We start from the raw sequence: 17,140 nt of genomic DNA on the forward strand, positions 1-17,140 counted from the left end.
CTGCACCTGCTCTCACAGGACAGTGCCTTGCTCTAATCAGCCCAAAGGAAGCCGCTGAGGGACATGAGGCAGAAAGACCCTCCCTGGTGCCCTCATTGTGGCCTTGCTACTTTGCACGGTGATCAGCCATAGCTCTTGTGTCTTCCCTTCCAATTATCCGTTTATCTTGTGGACACCCTCAGAGTACGGGAAACATCAACCTGGGCCTACTTTGAACATTGAGAGTTACACGACGTGTCACCTATTCATGTTCACAGTCTCTCGGCGACTTTCAAGAAGTAGTGTAATGGAGAGACTAACGAAGGGTCACAGTGTAGAGTAGAACACAGAGGGACAGAGAGAGAGAGAGAGAGAGAGAGAAAGAGAGAGAGAGAGAGAGAGAGAGAGAGAGAGAGAGAGGTGAAGTGTGTGTATTTTGTGTGTGTGTTGTGTGTTTGTGGGGGAAGGTACTCCTGACAGGCTGGTGGGGAAGAACTGATTTCCGGTTTCACTAGAATGCTTCACAAAAAACATCCATCAAACTCAGCAGGCTCCAGAAAGTGAAAGAGCATAGAAACAGCAGTGTGTGGAGCTAAACACCAGTATGAGGAGACAAACGCTACCATTTGGAAGTCATTTGGACAGCAGACTAAAAGTTTCAAAATACAATGAGAGTAGAAATGCATGTAGCATAGAGAGAGAAAAAAAAAACCAACCGTGAAAAGCATAGATTTCCGGTAAAAGCAATTGTCGGTGAAAGCATAATAATCCTTGGAGTGGGAGAACCTTGCCTTTGTTTAGTTCCAGAGGCTCAGAGGATCTAACAAGTCCCAGAGAAGGAGCACCACAGTGAAGCACTCTGAAGCAGAACAAGAGGATTTCCGACAGGAATTGCCATTGCCATGAGTGTGGGGTTGAAGCAAAGAAAGACAGGATTGCCATCCTCCTGGTTGAAGTCGCACTTGGTGCCCTTCAGCACAGTTCCCACGCGCAGGGGTCAAGCCTCTACATCTGTCCTCTCTGAGCAGCAATTGCTGTCTGGGGCCAGCCGTTCTGGTCTGTCCAGCTTCTCCTTCCTTTTTCCAATTCCTGCCCTCCCAAGGCCAACTAGAAGGCTACTGCAACCAACACACACCACTCTGAGATTCAGACCAGAGGAAAACATACCAATGTATAGCTCTCTGTTTTTGAAGCGCCCACATTCTCCCTGCAAAGGGGCCTCTGTCCAATCAAGTCTGTCTAGACCTAGGTTCCAGGCGGCGGTCGGTCGAATCGGCAGAGCGCAGGCAGAACCAGGTCGGCCTTCTGCCTCTTTCCTGGGTGGCGCATGCTCTCAGGGAAAGGACTCAGTCAGAGTGAGCCCTGGCCCAAGTGCAGTAGTCAATCAGCTCCCTGAGCCTGCTGAGAAGTGCCCTATTAAAGTGGCAAAATCATCTGGCTCAATGGGTCTGAATCCTTGCTTCACGCGCGCGCCCTCTGCCGGCCAGCTCCAGAATATTAAGTTTCGACATGGTGCCTGTGCTCCTGCTTTTGATGGGGGTGATGCTGGGCTGCAGCACAGCTTGCTAACTTGACTGGGGTGCATCTTGGAGAATCGATTCGCAGCGCGGTAACACTCTACAGTCGCTACGAGAGATAAAATTCAAGCCGGGTCTCTCGTGCCTGCAAGACAGAACCAGAGCAAGGGGATTTCCCACAGGAAATGCCATTGCCATGAGTGTGGGGTTGAAGCAAAGACAGGATCGCCATCCTCCTGGTTGAAGTCCCACTTAATGCTATTGGTTGAGCACAGCCACCGCGCAGGGGGTCAAGCCTCGACACATGTCCTCTCTGGGCTCCTCTTCCTCTCTGTGGCCAGCAGCTCTGGTCTTTCCAGCTTCTACTTCCCCATTTCCCATTCCAGCCCGCCCAAGGCGAGCTAGAAGGCTACCGTGCCCCACACACACCATCAGAGTCGGATAGAGGAAAACGTACTAAAGTATAGCTCTCAGGATTTGGAGCTCCCACATTCTCCCTGCCATGGATCCTCTGTCCAATCAAGTCTGTCTAGACTCGGGTTCCAGGCAGCAGTCGACCAAATCGGCAGAGCACAGGCAGAACCAGGCCTGCAATAAGGCTCCTTCCTGGGTGGAGTGCATGCTCAGCAAAAGGCCTCAGAGTGAGCCCAGACCTAGTATAGCCAACCAGCTCCCTGAGCCTGCTGAGAAGAGCACTACTTTTATATCTTTTTTTTTGTATTGCTTAATGAACAAGACCATTTCAAACTCCCACTTTCTCATTTCCCTCCCGATGAGTCACTTACCCTCGCCTCCTCCCCCTGCAGTCCTAAGGGAGCGCACTGGAATTTCTCTCTACTACATTATGACTTGCTTCTGGGACAATTACTAGATTTTGGGGTATTACTAAGGAGCAATTTTGAAACTCTGAAACTTATACTACGTTAAGGAGGTATTATTACTAGTTTATCCTTCGGTATCTGGAGTAGTTTAAGAAGCACAATATTTTGGTCCAAGTTCACTCACTATTTAAGCAGCAGCAAATCTCCTGGCTCAATGAGTCTAAAGCCTTGCTTTAAGAGTGAGCTCTCTCTGGACATCTCTGTAATCGTTACATTTTAGGATGGTGCCTGTGCTTCTGCTCTTGATGAGCATAAACCTGGGCTGCAGCACAGCTTGCTCACTTGACTGGAGTGCATTTTGGAGAATCAATTCCCAGCGCACTGACACCCTACAGTTATTAAAAGAGATGAAAATCATGCCGGTCCTCTCCTGCCTACAAGACAGAACCGATTTTAAATGTCCCTGGAAGAAAGGCCATATCATCCAAGGAAAGCAGAGAGAAGCAGCCACCTTTTGCTACTCTGAGATGCTCAGGCAGGTTCTCCAGCTCTTCAGGCCACAGGCCACAAGAGATGCCTGGCCAGAGAGGACTCTCGGGCGGCTTCTCACTAGCCTGTTGAGTGGCCTAGAGGCTCTGGAGGGGACAGCGGAACAAACACCTCCCTGTCTGCCTACTTTGGCCATGGCCATCCGCTCCTACTTCTTACGAATCTCCCGCTATCTGGAGGAAAAGGGATACAGCCCTTGCTCCTGGGAGATTGTCAGAGCAGAAATGCAAGTGGCCCTTTCCACATTCCCGGTGCCTGCAGAGAGAACCTCCAGGAAGAGAAGAAGCTCCATGCAGGAATCCCCTCTGAGGTGACAGCATGTTCAGGGCCTCAGGTCAGAGCACACACTACACCTGATGCAAGAAGACTTAATCGAAAGAGTTGGTGACATCATACACCGTTTGAAAAGGGTCTCGTACCTCATGCCCTTAGACTAGGAGAATGGAAGGGTGTGTGTGCCGTATCCTATCTGACTACTAATAAATTAATGATTCCAAACTGTCTGGACAGGTTTCAATTCCTGGGGGGACTTAGACAAGGGCCACGGGTGTGGTAAGAGGAACCATTGTGGGGAAAGTATTTTCCCAGGTGGCAGGAATTGAAGCCATTTCTTGATGGATGTGAGGGTTCTAACTTCCTTCTGTTAACTAGGAACTCAAGACTCTCAGTCTGGAATCAGAAGGCTACCTCATCCTTGGGCAGGGAAAGGGCCCTAGGAAGGGATGGCTAAGGACTTGGATGGATGCTGCCAGGGCCCTCCCGCAAGTCCCTGGCCTTCCTTGTCTCTGTGACTTTGCACACACGACATCAACTGTGTCCTCACTGTGGGCAAGATGGGTGGCCATCTGTTGCAGAGGATCGAGCATCCTGTGATTCACCAAGGATGGTGCACCATGACCATGTGACCGGACTCTCCCAAGACTACAGGAGACCAACATCAACTCTGCTCTGTTCAGGCAGCCTGCACCTGCTCTCACAGGACAGTGCCTTGCTCTAATCAGCCCAAAGGAAGCCGCTGAGGGACATGAGGCAGAAAGACCCTCCCTGGTGCCCTCATTGTGGCCTTGCTACTTTGCACGGTGATCAGCCATAGCTCTTGTGTCTTCCCTTCCAATTATCCGTTTATCTTGTGGACACCCTCAGAGTACGGGAAACATCAACCTGGGCCTACTTTGAACATTGAGAGTTACACGACGTGTCACCTATTCATGTTCACAGTCTCTCGGCGACTTTCAAGAAGTAGTGTAATGGAGAGACTAACGAAGGGTCACAGTGTAGAGTAGAACACAGAGGGACAGAGAGAGAGAGAGAGAGAGAGAGAAAGAGAGAGAGAGAGAGAGAGAGAGAGAGAGAGAGAGGTGAAGTGTGTGTATTTTGTGTGTGTGTTGTGTGTTTGTGGGGGAAGGTACTCCTGACAGGCTGGTGGGGAAGAACTGATTTCCGGTTTCACTAGAATGCTTCACAAAAAACATCCATCAAACTCAGCAGGCTCCAGAAAGTGAAAGAGCATAGAAACAGCAGTGTGTGGAGCTAAACACCAGTATGAGGAGACAAACGCTACCATTTGGAAGTCATTTGGACAGCAGACTAAAAGTTTCAAAATACAATGAGAGTAGAAATGCATGTAGCATAGAGAGAGAAAAAAAAAACCAACCGTGAAAAGCATAGATTTCCGGTAAAAGCAATTGTCGGTGAAAGCATAATAATCCTTGGAGTGGGAGAACCTTGCCTTTGTTTAGTTCCAGAGGCTCAGAGGATCTAACAAGTCCCAGAGAAGGAGCACCACAGTGAAGCACTCTGAAGCAGAACAAGAGGATTTCCGACAGGAATTGCCATTGCCATGAGTGTGGGGTTGAAGCAAAGAAAGACAGGATTGCCATCCTCCTGGTTGAAGTCGCACTTGGTGCCCTTCAGCACAGTTCCCACGCGCAGGGGTCAAGCCTCTACATCTGTCCTCTCTGAGCAGCACTTGCTGTCTGGGGCCAGCCGTTCTGGTCTGTCCAGCTTCTCCTTCCTTTTTCCAATTCCTGCCCTCCCAAGGCCAACTAGAAGGCTACTGCAACCAACACACACCACTCTGAGATTCAGACCAGAGGAAAACATACCAATGTATAGCTCTCTGTTTTTGAAGCGCCCACATTCTCCCTGCAAAGGGGCCTCTGTCCAATCAAGTCTGTCTAGACCTAGGTTCCAGGCGGCGGTCGGTCGAATCGGCAGAGCGCAGGCAGAACCAGGTCGGCCTTCTGCCTCTTTCCTGGGTGGCGCATGCTCTCAGGGAAAGGACTCAGTCAGAGTGAGCCCTGGCCCAAGTGCAGTAGTCAATCAGCTCCCTGAGCCTGCTGAGAAGTGCCCTATTAAAGTGGCAAAATCATCTGGCTCAATGGGTCTGAATCCTTGCTTCACGCGCGCGCCCTCTGCCGGCCAGCTCCAGAATATTAAGTTTCGACATGGTGCCTGTGCTCCTGCTTTTGATGGGGGTGATGCTGGGCTGCAGCACAGCTTGCTAACTTGACTGGGGTGCATCTTGGAGAATCGATTCGCAGCGCGGTAACACTCTACAGTCGCTACGAGAGATAAAATTCAAGCCGGGTCTCTCGTGCCTGCAAGACAGAACCAGAGCAAGGGGATTTCCCACAGGAAATGCCATTGCCATGAGTGTGGGGTTGAAGCAAAGACAGGATCGCCATCCTCCTGGTTGAAGTCCCACTTAATGCTATTGGTTGAGCACAGCCACCGCGCAGGGGGTCAAGCCTCGACACATGTCCTCTCTGGGCTCCTCTTCCTCTCTGTGGCCAGCAGCTCTGGTCTTTCCAGCTTCTACTTCCCCATTTCCCATTCCAGCCCGCCCAAGGCGAGCTAGAAGGCTACCGCGCCCCACACACACCATCAGAGTCGGATAGAGGAAAACGTACTAAAGTATAGCTCTCTGGATTTGGAGCTCCCACATTCTCCCTGCCATGGATCCTCTGTCCAATCAAGTCTGTCTAGACTCGGGTTCCAGGCAGCAGTCGACCAAATCGGCAGAGCACAGGCAGAACCAGGCCTGCAATAAGGCTCCTTCCTGGGTGGAGTGCATGCTCAGCAAAAGGCCTCAGAGTGAGCCCAGACCTAGTATAGCCAACCAGCTCCCTGAGCCTGCTGAGAAGAGCACTACTTTTATATCTTTTTTTTTGTATTGCTTAATGAACAAGACCATTTCAAACTCCCACTTTCTCATTTCCCTCCCGATGAGTCACTTACCCTCGCCTCCTCCCCCTGCAGTCCTAAGGGAGCGCACTGGAATTTCTCTCTACTACATTATGACTTGCTTCTGGGACAATTACTAGATTTTGGGGTATTACTAAGGAGCAATTTTGAAACTCTGAAACTTATACTACGTTAAGGAGGTATTATTACTAGTTTATCCTTCGGTATCTGGAGTAGTTTAAGAAGCACAATATTTTGGTCCAAGTTCACTCACTATTTAAGCAGCAGCAAATCTCCTGGCTCAATGAGTCTAAAGCCTTGCTTTAAGAGTGAGCTCTCTCTGGACATCTCTGTAATCGTTACATTTTAGGATGGTGCCTGTGCTTCTGCTCTTGATGAGCATAAACCTGGGCTGCAGCACAGCTTGCTCACTTGACTGGAGTGCATTTTGGAGAATCAATTCCCAGCGCACTGACACCCTACAGTTATTAAAAGAGATGAAAATCATGCCGGTCCTCTCCTGCCTACAAGACAGAACCGATTTTAAATGTCCCTGGAAGAAAGGCCATATCATCCAAGGAAAGCAGAGAGAAGCAGCCACCTTTTGCTACTCTGAGATGCTCAGGCAGGTTCTCCAGCTCTTCAGGCCACAGGCCACAAGAGATGCCTGGCCAGAGAGGACTCTCGGGCGGCTTCTCACTAGCCTGTTGAGTGGCCTAGAGGCTCTGGAGGGGACAGCGGAACAAACACCTCCCTGTCTGCCTACTTTGGCCATGGCCATCCGCTCCTACTTCTTACGAATCTCCCGCTATCTGGAGGAAAAGGGATACAGCCCTTGCTCCTGGGAGATTGTCAGAGCAGAAATGCAAGTGGCCCTTTCCACATTCCCGGTGCCTGCAGAGAGAACCTCCAGGAAGAGAAGAAGCTCCATGCAGGAATCCCCTCTGAGGTGACAGCATGTTCAGGGCCTCAGGTCAGAGCACACACTACACCTGATGCAAGAAGACTTAATCGAAAGAGTTGGTGACATCATACACCGTTTGAAAAGGGTCTCGTACCTCATGCCCTTAGACTAGGAGAATGGAAGGGTGTGTGTGCCGTATCCTATCTGACTACTAATAAATTAATGATTCCAAACTGTCTGGACAGGTTTCAATTCCTGGGGGGACTTAGACAAGGGCCACGGGTGTGGTAAGAGGAACCATTGTGGGGAAAGTATTTTCCCAGGTGGCAGGAATTGAAGCCATTTCTTGATGGATGTGAGGGTTCTAACTTCCTTCTGTTAACTAGGAACTCAAGACTCTCAGTCTGGAATCAGAAGGCTACCTCATCCTTGGGCAGGGAAAGGGCCCTAGGAAGGGATGGCTAAGGACTTGGATGGATGCTGCCAGGGCCCTCCCGCAAGTCCCTGGCCTTCCTTGTCTCTGTGACTTTGCACACACGACATCAACTGTGTCCTCACTGTGGGCAAGATGGGTGGCCATCTGTTGCAGAGGATCGAGCATCCTGTGATTCACCAAGGATGGTGCACCATGACCATGTGACCGGACTCTCCCAAGACTACAGGAGACCAACATCAACTCTGCTCTGTTCAGGCAGCCTGCACCTGCTCTCACAGGACAGTGCCTTGCTCTAATCAGCCCAAAGGAAGCCGCTGAGGGACATGAGGCAGAAAGACCCTCCCTGGTGCCCTCATTGTGGCCTTGCTACTTTGCACGGTGATCAGCCATAGCTCTTGTGTCTTCCCTTCCAATTATCCGTTTATCTTGTGGACACCCTCAGAGTACGGGAAACATCAACCTGGGCCTACTTTGAACATTGAGAGTTACACGACGTGTCACCTATTCATGTTCACAGTCTCTCGGCGACTTTCAAGAAGTAGTGTAATGGAGAGACTAACGAAGGGTCACAGTGTAGAGTAGAACACAGAGGGACAGAGAGAGAGAGAGAGAGAGAAAGAGAGAGAGAGAGAGAGAGAGAGAGAGAGAGAGAGGTGAAGTGTGTGTATTTTGTGTGTGTGTTGTGTGTTTGTGGGGGAAGGTACTCCTGACAGGCTGGTGGGGAAGAACTGATTTCCGGTTTCACTAGAGTGCTTCACAAAAAACATCCATCAAACTCAGCAGGCTCCAGAAAGTGAAAGAGCATAGAAACAGCAGTGTGTGGAGCTAAACACCAGTATGAGGAGACAAACGCTACCATTTGGAAGTCATTTGGACAGCAGACTAAAAGTTTCAAAATACAATGAGAGTAGAAATGCATGTAGCATAGAGAGAGAAAAAAAAAACCAACCGTGAAAAGCATAGATTTCCGGTAAAAGCAATAGTCGGTGAAAGCATAATAATCCTTGGAGTGGGAGAACCTTGCCTTTATTTAGTTCCAGAGGCTCAGAAGATCTAACAAGTCCCAGAGAAGGAGCACCACAGTGAAGCACTCTGAAGCAGAACAAGAGGATTTCCGACAGGAATTGCCATTGCCATGAGTGTGGGGTTGAAGCATAGAAAGACAGGGTTGCCATCCTCCTGGTTGAAGTCGCACTTGGTGCCCTTCAGCACAGTTCCCACGCGCAGGGGTCAAGCCTCTACATCTGTCCTCTCTGAGCAGCAATTGCTGTCTGGGGCCAGCCGTTCTGGTCTGTCCAGCTTCTCCTTCCTTTTTCCAATTCCTGCCCTCCCAAGGCCAACTAGAAGGCTACTGCAACCAACACACACCACTCTGAGATTCAGACCAGAGGAAAACATACCAAAGTATAGCTCTCTGTTTTTGGAGCGCCCACATTCTCCCTGCAAAGGGGCCTCTGTCCAATCAAGTCTGTCTAGACCTAGGTTCCAGGCGGCGGTCGGTCGAATCGGCAGAGCGCAGGCAGAACCAGGTCGGCCTTCTGCCTCTTTCCTGGGTGGCGCATGCTCTCAGGGAAAGGACTCAGTCAGAGTGAGCCCTGGCCCAAGTGCAGTAGTCAATCAGCTCCCTGAGCCTGCTGAGAAGTGCCCTATTAAAGTGGCAAAATCATCTGGCTCAATGGGTCTGAATCCTTGCTTCACGCGCGCGCCCTCTGCCGGCCAGCTCCAGAATATTAAGTTTCGACATGGTGCCTGGGCTCCTGCTTTTGATGGGGGTGATGCTGGGCTGCAGCACAGCTTGCTAACTTGACTGGGGTGCATCTTGGAGAATCGATTCGCAGCGCGATAACACTCTACAGTCGCTACGAGAGATAAAATTCAAGCCGGGTCTCTCGTGCCTGCAAGACAGAACCAGAGCAAGGGGATTTCCCACAGGAAATGCCATTGCCATGAGTGTGGGGTTGAAGCAAAGACAGGATCGCCATCCTCCTGGTTGAAGTCCCACTTAATGCTATTGGTTGAGCACAGCCACCGCGCAGGGGGTCAAGCCTCGACACATGTCCTCTCTGGGCTCCTCTTCCTCTCTGTGGCCAGCAGCTCAGCTCTTTCCAGCTTCTACTTCCCCATTTCCCATTCCAGCCCGCCCAAGGCGAGCTAGAAGGCTACCGCGCCCCACACACACCATCAGAGTCGGATAGAGGAAAACGTACTAAAGTATAGCTCTCTGGATTTGGAGCTCCCACATTCTCCCTGCCATGGATCCTCTGTCCAATCAAGTCTGTCTAGACTCAGGTTCCAGGCAGCAGTCGACCAAATCGGCAGAGCACAGGCAGAACCAGGCCTGCAATAAGGCTCCTTCCTGGGTGGAGTGCACGCTCAGCAAAAGGCCTCAGAGTGAGCCCAGACCTAGTATAGCCAACCAGCTCCCTGAGCCTGCTGAGAAGAGCACTACTTTTTTATCTTTTTTTTTTGTATTGCTTAATGAACAAGACCATTTCAAACTCCCACTTTCTCATTTCCCTCCCGATGAGTCACTTACCCTCGCCTCCTCCCCCTGCAGTCCTAAGGGAGCGCACTGGAATTTCTCTCTACTACATTATGACTTGCTTCTGGGACAATTACTAGATTTTGGGGTATTACTAAGGAGCAATTTTGAAACTCTGAAACTTATACTACGATAAGGAGGCATTATTACTAGTTTATCCTTCGGTATCTGGAGTAGTATAAGAAGCACAATATTTTGGTCCAAGTTCACTCACTATTTAAGCAGCAGCAAATCTCCTGGCTCAATGAGTCTAAAGCCTTGCTTTAAGAGTGAGCTCTCTCTGGACATCTCTGTAATCGTTACATTTTAGGATGGTGCCTGTGCTTCTGCTCTTGATGAGCATAAACCTGGGCTGCAGCACAGCTTGCTCACTTGACTGGAGTGCATTTTGGAGAATCAATTCCCAGCGCACTGACACCCTACAGTTATTAAAAGAGATGAAAATCATGCCGGTCCTCTCCTGCCTACAAGACAGAACCGATTTTAAATGTCCCTGGAAGAAAGGCCATATCATCCAAGGAAAGCAGAGAGAAGCAGCCACCTTTTGCTACTCTGAGATGCTCAGGCAGGTTCTCCAGCTCTTCAGGCCACAGGCCACAAGAGATGCCTGGCCAGAGAGGACTCTCGGGCGGCTTCTCACTAGCCTGTTGAGTGGCCTAGAGGCTCTGGAGGGGACAGCGGAACAAACACCTCCCTGTCTGCCTACTTTGGCCATGGCCATCCGCTCCTACTTCTTACGAATCTCCCGCTATCTGGAGGGAAAGGGATACAGCCCTTGCTCCTGGGAGATTGTCAGAGCAGAAATGCAAGTGGCCCTTTCCACATTCCCGGTGCCTGCAGAGAGAACCTCCAGGAAGAGAAGAAGCTCCATGCAGGAATCCCCTCTGAGGTGACAGCATGTTCAGGGCCTCAGGTCAGAGCACACACTACACCTGATGCAAGAAGACTTAATCGAAAGAGTTGGTGACATCATACACCGTTTGAAAAGGGTCTCGTACCTCATGCCCTTAGACTAGGAGAATGGAAGGGTGTGTGTGCCGTATCCTATCTGACTACTAATAAATTAATGATTCCAAGCTGTCTGGACAGGTTTCAATTCCTGGGGGGACTTAGACAAGGGCCACGGGTGTGGTAAGAGGAACCATTGTGGGGAAAGTATTTTCCCAGGTGGCAGGAATTGAAGCCATTTCTTGATGGATGTGAGGGTTCTAACTTCCTTCTGTTAACTAGGAACTCAAGACTCTCAGTCTGGAATCAGAAGGCTACCTCATCCTTGGGCAGGGAAAGGGCCCTAGGATGGGATGGAGAAGGACTTGGATGAATGCTGCCAGGGCCTCCGCAAGTCCCTGGCCTTCCTTGTCTCTGTGACTTTGCACACACGACATCAACTGTGTCCTCACTGTGGGCAAGATGGGTGGCCATCTGTTGCAGAGGATCGAGCATCCTGTGATTCACCAAAGATGGTGCACCATGACCATGTGACCGGACTCTCCCAAGACTACAGGAGACCAACATCAACTCTGCTCTGTTCAGGCAGCCTGCACCTGCTCTCACAGGACAGTGCCTTCCTCTAATCAGCCCAAAGCAAGCCGCTGAGGGACATGAGGCAGGAAGAGTCACGTGTCGGCAGAAAGACCCTCCCTGGTGCCCTCATTGTGGCCTTGCTACTTTGCACGGTGATCAGCCATAGCTCTTGTGTCTTCCCTTCCAATTATCCGTTTATCTTGTGGACACCCTCAGAGTACGGGAAACATCAACCTGGGCCTACTTTGAACATTGAGAGTTACACGACGTGTCACCTATTCATGTTCACAGTCTCTCGGCGACTTTCAAGAAGTAGTGTAATGGAGAGACTAACGAAGGGTCACAGTGTAGAGTAGAACACAGAGGGACATAGAGAGATAAAGAGAGAGAGAGAGAGAGAGAGAGAGAGAGAGAGAGAGAGAGAGAGAGAAAGGTGAAGTGTGTGTATTTTGTGTGTGTGTTGTGTGTTTGTGGTGGAAGGTACTCCTGACAGGCTGGTGGGGAAGAACTGATTTCCGGTTTCACTAGAGTGCTTCACAAAAAACATCCATCAAACTCAGCAGGCTCCAGAAAGTGAAAGAGCATAGAAACAGCAGTGTGTGGAGCTAAACACCAGTATGAGGAGACAAACGCTACCATTTGGAAGTCATTTGGACAGCAGACTAAAAGTTTCAAAATACAATGAGAGTAGAAATGCATGTAGCATAGAGAGGAAAAAAAAACCAACCGTGAAAAGCATAGATTTCCGGTAAAAGCAATAGTCGGTGAAAGCATAATAATCCTTGGAGTGGGAGAACCTTGCCTTTATTTAGTTCCAGAGGCTCAGAAGATCTAACAAGTCCCAGAGAAGGAGCACCACAGTGAAGCACTCTGAAGCAGAACAAGAGGATTTCCGACAGGAATTGCCATTGCCATGAGTGTGGGGTTGAAGCAAAGAAAGACAGGATTGCCATCCTCCTGGTTGAAGTCGCACTTGGTGCCCTTCAGCACAGTTCCCACGCGCAGGGGTCAAGCCTCTACATCTGTCCTCTCTGAGCAGCAATTGCTGTCTGGGGCCAGCCGTTCTGGTCTGTCCAGCTTCTCCTTCCTTTTTCCAATTCCTGCCCTCCCAAGGCCAACTAGAAGGCTACTGCAACCAACACACACCACTCTGAGATTCAGACCAGAGGAAAACATACCAAAGTATAGCTCTCTGTTTTTGGAGCGCCCACATTCTCCCTGCAAAGGGGCCTCTGTCCAATCAAGTCTGTCTAGACCTAGGTTCCAGGCGGCGGTCGGTCGAATCGGCAGAGCGCAGGCAGAACCAGGTCGGCCTTCTGCCTCTTTCCTGGGTGGCGCATGCTCTCAGGGAAAGGACTCAGTCAGAGTGAGCCCTGGCCCAAGTGCAGTAGTCAATCAGCTCCCTGAGCCTGCTGAGAAGTGCCCTATTAAAGTGGCAAAATCATCTGGCTCAATGGGTCTGAATCCTTGCTTCACGCGCGCGCCCTCTGCCGGCCAGCTCCAGAATATTAAGTTTCGACATGGTGCCTGGGCTCCTGCTTTTGATGGGGGTGATGCTGGGCTGCAGCACAGCTTGCTAACTTGACTGGGGTGCATCTTGGAGAATCGATTCGCAGCGCGATAACACTCTACAGTCGCTACGAGAGATAAAATTCAAGCCGGGTCTCTCGTGCCTGCAAGACAGAACCAGAGCAAGGGGATTTCCCACAGGAAATGCCATTGCCATGAGTGTGGGGTTGAAGCAAAGACAGGATCGCCATCCTCCTGGTTGAAGTCCCACTTAATGCTATTGGTTGAGCACAGCCACCGCGCAGGGGGTCAAGCCTCGACACATGTCCTCTCTGGGCTCCTCTTCCTCTCTGTGGCCAGCAGCTCAGCTCTTTCCAGCTTCTACTTCCCCATTTCCCATTCCAGCCCGCCCAAGGCAAGCTAGAAGGCTACCGCGCCCCACACACACCATCAGAGTCGGATAGAGGAAAACGTACTAAAGTATAGCTCTCTGGATTTGGAGCTCCCACATTCTCCCTGCCATGGACCCTCTGTCCAATCAAGTCTGTCTAGACTCAGGTTCCAGGCAGCAGTCGACCAAATCGGCAGAGCACAGGCAGAACCAGGCCTGCAATAAGGCTCCTTCCTGGGTGGAGTGCACGCTCAGCAAAAGGCCTCAGAGTGAGCCCAGACCTAGTATAGCCAACCAGCTCCCTGAGCCTGCTGAGAAGAGCACTACTTTTTTATCTTTTTTTTTTGTATTGCTTAATGAACAAGACCATTTCAAACTCCCACTTTCTCATTTCCCTCCCGATGAGTCACTTACCCTTGCCTCCTCCCCCTGCAGTCCTAAGGGAGCGCACTGGAATTTCTCTCTACTACATTATGACTTGCTTCTGGGACAATTACTAGATTTTGGGGTATTACTAAGGAGCAATTTTGAAACTCTGAAACTTATACTATGTTAAGGAGGTATTATTACTGGTTTATCCTTTGCTATCTGGAGTATTTTAAGAAGCACAATATTTTGGTCCAAGTTCACTCACTATTTAAGCAGCAGCAAATCTCCTGGCTCAATGAGTCTGAAGCCTTGCTTTAAGAGTGAGCTCTCTCTGGACATCGTTACATTTTAGGATGGTGCCTGTGCTTCTGCTCTTGATGAGCATAAACCTGGGCTGCAGCACAGCTTGCTCACTTGACTGGAGTGCATTTTGGAGAATCAATTCCCAGCGCACTGACACCCTACAATTATTAAAAAAGATGAAAATCATGCCGGTCCTCTCCTGCCTACAAGACAGAACCGATTTTAAATGTCCCTGGAAGAAAGGCCATATCATCCAAGGAAAGCAGAGAGAAGCAGCCACCTTTTGCTACTCTGAGATGCTCAGGCAGGTTCTCCAGCTCTTCAGGCCACAGGCCACAAGAGATGCCTGGCCAGAGAGGACTCTCGGGCGGCTTCTCACTAGCCTGTTGAGTGGCCTAGAGGCTCTGGAGGGGACAGCGGAACAAACACCTCTCTGTCTGCCTACTTTGGCCATGGCCATCCGCTCCTACTTCTTACGAATCTCCCGCTATCTGGAGGAAAAGGGATACAGCCCTTGCTCCTGGGAGATTGTCAGAGCAGAAATGCAAGTGGCCCTTTCCACATTCCCGGTGCCTGCAGAGAGAACCTCCAGGAAGAGAAGAAGCTCCATGCAGGAATCCCCTCTGAGGTGACAGCATGTTCAGGGCCTCAGGTCAGAGCACACACTACACCTGATGCAAGAAGACTTAATCGAAAGAGTTGGTGACATCATACACCGTTTGAAAAGGGTCTCGTACCTCATGCCCTTAGACTAGGAGAATGGAAGGGTGTGTGTGCCGTATCCTATCTGACTACTAATAAATTAATGATTCCAAACTGTCTGGACAGGTTTCAATTCCTGGGGGGACTTAGACAAGGGCCACGGGTGTGGTAAGAGGAACCATTGTGGGGAAAGTATTTTCCCAGGTGGCAGGAATTGAAGCCATTTCTTGATGGATGTGAGGGTTCTAACTTCCTTCTGTTAACTAGGAACTCAAGACTCTCAGTCTGGAATCAGAAGGCTACCTCATCCTTGGGCAGGGAAAGGGCCCTAGGAAGGGATGGCTAAGGACTTGGATGAATGCTGCCAGGGCCCTCCCGCAAGTCCCTGGCCTTCCTTGTCTCTGTGACTTTGCACACACGACATCAACTGTGTCCTCACTGTGGGCAAGATGGGTGGCCATCTGTTGCAGAGGATCGAGCATCCTGTGATTCACCAAGGATGGTGCACCATGACCATGTGACCGGACTCTCCCAAGACTACAGGAGACCAACATCAACTCTGCTCTGTTCAGGCAGCCTGCACCTGCTCTCACAGGACAGTGCCTTGCTCTAATCAGCCCAAAGCAAGCCGCTGAGGGACATGAGGCAGGAAGAGTCACGTGTCGGCAGTAAGACCCTCCCTGGTGCCCTCATTGTGGCCTTGCTACTTTGCACGGTGATCAGCCATAGCTCTTGTGTCTTCCCTTCCAATTATCCGTTTATCTTGTGGACACCCTCAGAGTACGGGAAACATCAACCTGGGCCTACTTTGAACATTGAGAGTTACACGACGTGTCACCTATTCATGTTCACAGTCTCTCGGCGACTTTCAAGAAGTAGTGTAATGGAGAGACTAACGAAGGGTCACAGTGTAGAGTAGAACACAGAGGGACAGAGAGAGAGAGAGAGAGAGAGAGAGAGAGAGAGAGAGAGAGAGAGAGAGAGAGAGAGAGAAAGGTGAAGTGTGTGTATTTTGTGTGTGTGTTGTGTGTTTGTGGTGGAAGGTACTCCTGACAGGCTGGTGGGGAAGAACTGATTTCCGGTTTCACTAGAGTGCTTCACAAAAAACATCCATCAAACTCAGCAGGCTCCAGAAAGTGAAAGAGCATAGAAACAGCAGTGTGTGGAGCTAAACACCAGTATGAGGAGACAAACGCTACCATTTGGAAGTCATTTGGACAGCAGACTAAAAGTTTCAAAATACAATGAGAGTAGAAATGCATGTAGCATAGAGAGGAAAAAAAAACCAACCGTGAAAAGCATAGATTTCCGGTAAAAGCAATAGTCGGTGAAAGCATAATAATCCTTGGAGTGGGAGAACCTTGCCTTTGTTTAGTTCCAGAGGCTCAGAGGATCTAACAAGTCCCAGAGAAGGAGCACCACAGTGAAGCACTCTGAAGCAGAACAAGAGGATTTCCGACAGGAATTGCCATTGCCATGAGTGTGGGGTTGAAGCAAAGAAAGACAGGATTGCCATCCTCCTGGTTGAAGTCGCACTTGGTGCCCTTCAGCACAGTTCCCACGCGCAGGGGTCAAGCCTCTACATCTGTCCTCTCTGAGCAGCAATTGCTGTCTGGGGCCAGCCGTTCTGGTCTGTCCAGCTTCTCCTTCCTTTTTCCAATTCCTGCCCTCCCAAGGCCAACTAGAAGGCTACTGCAACCAACACACACCACTCTGAGATTCAGACCAGAGGAAAACATACCAAAGTATAGCTCTCTGTTTTTGGAGCGCCCACATTCTCCCTGCAAAGGGGCCTCTGTCCAATCAAGTCTGTCTAGACCTAGGTTCCAGGCGGCGGTCGGTCGAATCGGCAGAGCGCAGGCAGAACCAGGTCGGCCTTCTGCCTCTTTCCTGGGTGGCGCATGCTCTCAGGGAAAGGACTCAGTCAGAGTGAGCCCTGGCCCAAGTGCAGTAGTCAATCAGCTCCCTGAGCCTGCTGAGAAGTGCCCTATTAAAGTGGCAAAATCATCTGGCTCAATGGGTCTGAATCCTTGCTTCACGCGCGCGCCCTCTGCCGGCCAGCTCCAGAATATTAAGTTTCGACATGGTGCCTGTGCTCCTGCTTTTGATGGGGGTGATGCTGGGCTGCAGCACAGCTTGCTAACTTGACTGGGGTGCATCTTGGAGAATCGATTCGCAGCGCGATAACACTCTACAGTCGCTACGAGAGATAAAATTCAAGCCGGGTCTCTCGTGCCTACAAGACAGAACCAGAGCAAGGGGATTTCCCACAGGAAATGCCATTGCCATGAGTGTGGGGTTGAAGCAAAGACAGGATCGCCATCCTCCTGGTTGAAGTCCCACTTAATGCTGTTGGTTGAGCACAGCCACCGCGCAGGGGGTCAAGCCTCGACACATGTCCTCTCTGG

The 17,140-nt window shown here is 50.4% G+C and overlaps 1 long non-coding RNA gene across 1 annotated transcript; it reads right to left on the bottom strand.

The window, feature by feature from the left end:
* Positions 1 to 8,393: 8,393 nt before the first annotated feature.
* LOC142833383 (uncharacterized) lies at positions 8,394 to 13,410 on the bottom strand. Its single transcript, XR_012907395.1, has 2 exons — positions 12,637 to 13,410; positions 8,394 to 9,287 (listed from the first exon to the last, which is right to left on the bottom strand). It is a non-coding gene; the product is annotated as an uncharacterized LOC142833383 (long non-coding RNA).
* Between the last annotated feature and the right edge of the window lie 3,730 nt (positions 13,411 to 17,140).

The sequence above is a fragment of the Microtus pennsylvanicus genome, chromosome 13 (assembly GCF_037038515.1).
Source record: "Microtus pennsylvanicus isolate mMicPen1 chromosome 13, mMicPen1.hap1, whole genome shotgun sequence".
NCBI classification, from domain to species: domain Eukaryota; kingdom Metazoa; phylum Chordata; class Mammalia; order Rodentia; family Cricetidae; genus Microtus; species Microtus pennsylvanicus.